The sequence below is a fragment of the Helianthus annuus genome, chromosome 17, assembly GCF_002127325.2.
Source record: "Helianthus annuus cultivar XRQ/B chromosome 17, HanXRQr2.0-SUNRISE, whole genome shotgun sequence".
Classification (NCBI taxonomy): domain Eukaryota; kingdom Viridiplantae; phylum Streptophyta; class Magnoliopsida; order Asterales; family Asteraceae; genus Helianthus; species Helianthus annuus.
The window spans coordinates 17790567-17798318 of record NC_035449.2 but is presented as its reverse complement, the minus strand read 5'-3'; the positions used below and the strand labels follow the sequence as shown (position 1 = coordinate 17798318).

The 7752-nt window shown below is 35.6% G+C and overlaps 1 long non-coding RNA gene across 2 annotated transcripts; it reads right to left on the bottom strand.

Annotated features, from left to right (window-relative positions):
• Window positions 1–2879: 2879 nt before the first annotated feature.
• Window positions 2880–4999, bottom strand: LOC110923224. 2 transcript variants are annotated; one of them, XR_002583862.2, is made up of 4 exons: window positions 4708–4999; window positions 4569–4642; window positions 3177–4043; window positions 2880–3094 (listed from the first exon to the last, which is right to left on the bottom strand). It is a non-coding gene; the product is annotated as an uncharacterized LOC110923224 (long non-coding RNA). The 2 variants fall into 2 exon arrangements; XR_002583861.2 differs by lacking the exon at window positions 4708–4999 and having other exon boundaries at window positions 4569–4700.
• Between the last annotated feature and the right edge of the window lie 2753 nt (window positions 5000–7752).

The following is a 7752-nucleotide window of genomic DNA, read 5'->3' as shown; positions in this document are numbered from 1 at the left end:
CTCATAGGATTAGCATACTCGAGTTGCCGGGCATAATTAACCAAGCTTATTATAAAGGAGGGCTATGGACGTCACTGAGACACCTAGTAGATTATAAAGTCCTAGACCAGGGTCCAGGACTCGGCCCTATGCCCTCGAGTGAACGAGCTATGTGTCTTTCGCAAGTGTGTTGGTATACTGATCTATATGTTTTTTTTATTTGTCATTAAATATCATATTTAAGGTGTCAATTGTTTTAACCATTTTTACACGTCGGTTACTTAGATGGCCAATTGCAATGCACGGCATATTGAGGTCAACTATAGAATATTATAATAGACCTTTCTCCTAAATTAGGGTATCTAGCTATTCAACTTTCTTTTTTTATGTGAGATATTCAATTAAGGCAAATTGAATTTAAATAATCCCAACTCACTGTTATTAGCCAATAATAATCCCAACTCATTTAATCACCAATAATAATCCGAACTATTCACTTTTGTTTGTAAAATACTCTCAGTTAAAAAAACACTAACTAGGTTAAAAAATTGCTGATGTGGCTTGCCACGTCACCTGCCACATCAGTTGCCACGTAATCGAAAATTGCCACGTAGACTGCCACATCAGCTGCCACGTAATCGAAAAATGCCACGTAGACTGCCACATCAGCTGCCACGTCATCAAAAAATGCCACATCAACTGCCACGTCATATAACACATCAGCTAAAAGGGCCACATCAGATGCCACATCAGCAATTTTCTAACTTAGTTAGTGTTTTTTTAACTGGGAGTATTTTACAAACAAAAGTGAATAGTTCGGATTATTATTGGTGATTAAATAAGTTGGGATTATTATTGACCAATAACAGTGAGTTGGGATTATTTAAATCCAATTTGCCTTCAATTAATGTGTCATGTATTGTGTGGTATTAGAGATTGTTACCATAATGATATCTTTAAGGAATTGGAATAAGTCAACCCATACATTGTTATTTGGACAAGTGAGGTTCATGATTTGTGTGTGCAGTTGAAGGTCAATCTACTAGGGTTAACAAAATAGATATGAAACATGAAGAACTATATATAATGATCATAGGTGGTGAAAAGGTCTACGAAGCGGTCAGGTTGACTACTATAATCTTATATGACACGTCCTAAATAAAAGAAACATGTTGGTTGCACTAAGGGTGATTATTGATCGCTATTGAACACTATGAAAACAAACAGAAAAAACCTTGAAACAATGTAATGAAATTGATACCAAGAGTAAATAAGCGTCAATCACGCATTGTTGGAACTTGGAAGTGCCAAATGATGAAATTAGCCTCGTGAAATTAAAAGTTAATGAAAATTTTATTGGTAGCGGTGGAGTTGAAAATAGAAAAAATAATGCCACTTCATACGATGGTATTATAAGACCATTGGGTAGTTTCTTTGGGGACTATACGTCACGTCACGTTCGATAAAGGACCATCCAAAGGGGACTATCCAAGGGTGTGGGGACTACCCAAAGTTAATAAAAAACTAATATATAATAAATAATTAAAACAAAAAAATTAAAAAAAAAACTCTCTATCTCTCTCTATGTGGTCCCCACCATCAGCCATCAGCCAATCAACATGCCTCGTCGCCTCCGTCTTCCTTCCGCCGCTGGAGACGCGACGCAGCCCAGGGGGCGGTGTGGGACGCCGAGGACGAGCCAAGACGGGGGGAGCCGACCCCCACACCGCATGGTCTAAGAAATTGAGAACGAGTTCTTTTCAAGTGTAAGAAAATGATACGTGATAAATTAACAAGATAAACGACTCATAAATTGACGTGAAACAAATAAATAAAGTTGTTAACTTACACATGGAGCTTTGGAAATATGGAAAACGTAATTACTTAGACCAACCGTACTGGGGCGTGTTCCCCCCTTAATACCGCCGGAAAACGCCGGAACACCCATTACACCCGGCGTGATGTGGCTTTTTTTACAAAAAAAATTGCCCCAGCGTTTTTTTAATAATGCTGCAAATGGGTTTGACTGGCCAATGATAAAATAGTTTGCTTTTTTTTTTGTTTAATGATTGGAAGGGACATTATTAGGCATTATTCCCACTACGCCACTTTTGCAATAACGCCTCATGCTGACTGGACTGTCACGTGTCGAATAATGCCCCATGATGGGGGCATTATTTTGTTTAACCACTACACATGGTCTTAGGACCACGTAAAATAAAAGACTTATTTGTAATTTAATAGACTTTTCTTTAAATTCAGGTTTTATACACGAGTGCTAAAACACGTCTAATATATTCGCTTTCATACTTTCGCCCTATAACCTTAAGGAAAATTGGTTTTTAATAAACCAACTTTTGTTCCGTTGGTAAATAATAATCTTACCTACGTAATTGGTATACAATAATCCTACCTATCAACATGTTGGTACTTAATGAACTTCCGTTAATTTTTTTTAACTAAAGTTAATTTTTTAGTTTTATTTATTACATAAAAAGTCCCTGTAGTTGTAATTTACTAGTTTTAACTATTTTATAAAATAAAAAACCCTCAAGGGACTGTAATTTACTAGTTTTAAAATAGTTAAAACTAGTAAATTACAACTACAGAGACTGTTTATGTTATAAATAAAACTTAAAAACTAACTTCAGTTAAAAAAAATTAACGAAAGTTCATTGAGTACCAACATGTTGATAGGTAGGATTATTATATACCAATTACGTAGGTAAGATTATTATTTACCAACAGGACAAAGGTTGGTTTATTAAAAACCAATTTTCCAAACCTTAAACGTTAGTATCACGATACAAAATCAACTACAACATACATTGGATCCAAATGAACTAGGTTTTTCTCCCGCCGCGTTGCGGCGGGGGGCTTACAAATTATGAACAATCAAAAGGAAATCCAACGAACCCAACGTGAGGCATCTTAATTTACCTTTTAAGAACAATTAAACGAAATCCTACTTAATTTACCTATTAAGAACAATTAAAAGAAACTCTGCTACATCAATCAATACGTTAACCAAGTGGCGACTCTACACAATCTTCATCATAGAACTTGGATGTGTCTCTTCTCTTTTTGCCATCTTTATCTTAATCGTTTTCATAGCCTATAGCAAAATATAAGATGCCCAAGTATAACTGTATAATAACTTGCATGTAATACTTAAATAGTTCAATGTTCATTACTACCTTCCCAAATACTCACCGACTTCCAAATAGTCACGTTGACCAGCTTTGAGCTTTGATGAAGGCCTGAACACATTAGGTATTCGATGCCCACTGGAGCTGCCAAAATCCAAACCTGTTTTGACCCGTTATCCAAATTGGTCAAAATGCGTTTTGAGAAAGGAAGTATTTAATGGGGAGATGATTAAAAGATTGATATGATGAGATAAAAAAAAGTTAATTTTTAGGATATATAAAAAAGGACCTTTTTAAAGCTTATAATGGTTACTTTACTATATATTATTACATTGCTTTCAAACAGTTCCATTAGAACCAAAAACAGGGAATCCCTGTATGAACTTTGTCTTTATTTCAAATATCCCATCTACTTGTTGTAATGAAGCACAAAACTTTGTAGTATAGTGTAGGTTTATTACTTCACTGGAGATAAAAGGCGTCTGACAAAGCGGACAAATCTAGTGCATATGATTCAAAATAAATAAAAGAAACTCTACAAATCATTTTCTTCAATTGTACATGACGTTGTTTCAAGACCTCTCCTACCAGTGAGTGCTAAAAAGTTATCCCCCTTTTTATCTTTTACGATCTACTCTCACAACTTTTTTTTACTTTCAACTTTAGTCCTGTATAGTGAAAACGGCCGGTGCTGCCCCCTCTCTCTCGCATCGTAACACGTGTCGCACAAATAAATACGGGATAAAAAAAGCCAAAAGAGGACTCGAACCCACACCCTTTCTGTAGAAATTCTATCGTTACCGGAATCACTATCGAAAGCCGCTATCACCCGAGGCGCCGGCTGACTCTCCAAATCCTTAATGAAATTATAACTTCAATTCACATCGAGGAAATAGAATAAATATCACCCAAAACCTACAATTAACACCTCAATTGAAACCAACAAACCAAAATCCGCTAAAAGGTTAACCCAATCAGCGACATAGCAACAATAAAACTCATGTTAAACAAACAAAAAAACTCAGAAATTTTATTTGGAACAAAATTAATAAACAAAATGCATACAAATTAGAAGTTTTTTTTCCTAAGAAGCCCAATCCACATTTAACAAATCTAATACCAAAATTTCCTTAAAAGAGTGCATACAAATTAGGGCTTTTAGTTTCTTTTTAATAAACACATGTAATCAAGCATGCTCGATTGCAAATAACATATCATCTGCAAAAAGATTGTTTGTGATTAAGACAGAATTTTAAGCAGGCAATTTGAAACAATCAAGCACTTTTATTGTTCTATAACCTTATGTTATTCAAATATAGCATAATCAAGACTCAAACTTTGCAACAAACTTGAAGTACCCAAAATCAAACAAAATCATAAATCTATCAGACCCAAGTGAAAAAGTTCCAAGAAACCGATGAAAAACTGAAAAGTACTCACCTTTATGCAGCTCAAAATGATAATGTAACCCTAGGTTTTTCACAATATAACATAATCACGATGCCTTTCTAGACCTGCAACAACCATCTACATCGATATATCACCTTATACAAAAAAAAGTCATCTGCAAAAGTTGCACCTTTGCGCCGCCGCCGTAGACGGTGCCCCAAAACCGCCATCGATTCTTTCCGTCGTTGTCATCGCCGCTGCGAAACCATCATTTATGTTGCTGCGACGCATCATAACAAAACCACCGGTCAAAGATCAAGTGTCATTGTCTGTGGAAAATCAGAAGAAAAGGGAGAAGTGAGAAGGGGCGGTGGATTTTGATGTGTGGCAGAAGGTTTTACAGGAACAGAACACGTAATGAAAAAAATGTGGGAGTGGGGCAAACGACACGTGTGTCGCTCTAGAAGGAAAAGCTGGGCCAAAAAAATAGATGGGGGCATGGATCGAACATGAGATGAAGTGGAAATCAAACAAATAATCAATTTACCAAACACTCTAATCTGGCAAATCTTGAACAATATTCCTATCTATACAATAAGAGTAAAGGGGCAGAAGAAAAAAGAGGAGCCAATGAGGATATGCCATGTGGACTAAAAACACTGTTCATAAGGTTTTATTTTTAATGTAGTAATTAATAATTAATAATTAATTAATTAATTAATGGTGTAGATGATGGCGGCGTGAACGTCGAAAAGAAAGTTATAAAACAATTCAATTTTTGAATTTCAAAGAAAGATTTCTATGTTATTAATTAAATTAAATTAAATTAAACTCTAGAACCTTATGAAACAGTAGGATAAAGACAATAAGGTCAAGGCAACGGTTTAATATTATTCGATTTTATCAAAACTAGAATTATGTCCGTGCTTATTGCATCGTAGACACATTTAATTCAAACTTTTTCTGTGACATAGATGTGCCGTTAAATGTTGCTAGGTATTTTTAGTTTGCAGTACACGACATTTTCATACAAAACGTAATACAATATAAATCAACAAAGTAAGGAAAATAAAGAAAGCAAAGACCACAACCAAAAATGCCTTTAACAAAGGGTTAGACCCCCACCTGCCCCTGACGATACGGGGTTGTTACATAACGATACGTTACATGTTTGTTAACAACCTTGTAGGCTTCAACTAATAACACTACATAATGTAGGAACAAAAGTTATAATTTTTTTTTTCTACAAAATTAAGTATATTTTTGATGTTCAACCTACTGGAGATGGATGCCGAATTATTAACATTACTATTAAGGAACGATACAAAAAGTTACACCGTGGACGACGAACAAAGAATGATGTTTAATTGTTAAGGGCGTATCTCGCGGGTTCACCGCCGCCAACCCCTTTCACCCACCCAAAAACCCAAACAACCAACGATTGTTTACCGATAAGGAACGAAGACAGAGAGGATTAATGGTGGGTCTCACTCTCTTCCACCAAATCACACTTTTATCTTTATTTATTTTTATTTTTTAAATAAAAAATTGTTTGGGTGGATTGTTGTCAATGTTTGAGTGCAAAATGGAGAGTGGAGATGAGAGTTGACATGACAGAGTATGATTAGCAGGGGTGGAGAGGGACTACTCCAACGGGTGGAGCGCCCCTTACACCTTAAAAATTATGTATCACAAGAGCGGATTAATTATAGAGAACGAGTATTCAATGAAATACTAAGAAATATTAATTGTTTACGAAAAAATTAATTAACGGTGAATAATGGTTATTCAACGGAAACGTGGATTATTTATGATTATATAATAATTAAAGAGAATTTATAATTAGATAATTATACAAAGTCAAATGGTATCAGATACACATTACAAGAGATTAGGCAAAAATAAAACCTTAATAGCTAGTGAGCTAAAGCGTAAGTTAAGAATTTATAAATAGAACCTTAACTTAAAACCTAATGGTATCGGATACACATTACAAGAGATTAGGCAAAAACCCTAGCCACCTCTCATTTCTCCCTCTCCCCTCGTCGCACATCACCGGCCCCGCCGTCCGGACATCGCTGAACTGCCACCACATTCGCCGTCAGCCACTCGCCGCTTCGCCTCCACTCGGCGTCGCACACTGCCACCGCCTATGTCTCGCGTTCTTGGTGTTTCTGTTCAACAGAAGGATCTAGCTGATTACCCCACCGTAACTAGCATGATTTTCTAGAAATATTGGGAGTGCCTCGAGCGATTAAGCACCAACTTCTCGTGCCAAATTTTCCCTAAATTTTCGACGAGTTCGCTCAGAATTACATCTTCTTCCGGCGACCACTATCCTCTAACTTTGCTCTTCAATTTAGGGTGATTATAGAGAAAAAGGAAGAAGCTGAAGAGGGAGATTTTGATGTTTGTCGTTTCGGTGGGTCAACTTAGGGTTAAACAAATAAGAGTTAACGAGAATGACAAAATACCCTTATTTAAGGTTTATTTTTAATAAGGTTAGAAAAGTGGATGCATCTAACAACAATTTTGAATTCTCGGTAGTGGTATAGTTGAGAAAAAAAAGTTTTTGAATAAATTTGATAATTGTATCTAAATGTTAGGAACAATTTTAATAGTTTACTCTTTATGACCAATATTTCTTTTTAACAAAAAGTTTAATCTTTAGCTTAATGACTAGTATATCTTAATAACAAAAAAAGTTTAATTTACTCTCGATATAATTGTATAATTCATCAATATGGGCTAGCTGGCTAGCTCACTTGATAGAAACTATTATCTCTTAGCGGGAGGTTTCGAGTTCAATTTTAAGCAAGGGGTGGATCAGAAGTTTTTTGGTGTGAATTAGGAGTGACTAACTGTTGCAACGTTAAAAAAAGAGTTAAATGTTTGGTTGGTCCTTGTGGTTTGCAAATATTACAGACTTGGTCCCAAGACTTTTTATATTACAGAGTTGGTCCCAATAGTTGCAGTTTTAAACTCATGTGATCTTTATCACTAACCTATGTCAAATTTCCTAGTTAAGTATATGATAAATGTCTATTTTACCCCTGGTTTTCTTCCTTCTTTCTCACTCTCTCCAAAACAACCCTACCATACCACACACTTGCACCTCCTTTCTACCACTGTTAACCACCATTCTAAACAACCTTTTATGTTCATCCACCATCTTCATAATTACAGAGTTGGTCCCAGTAGTTGCAGTTTTTAAACTCGGGTGATCCTTATCATT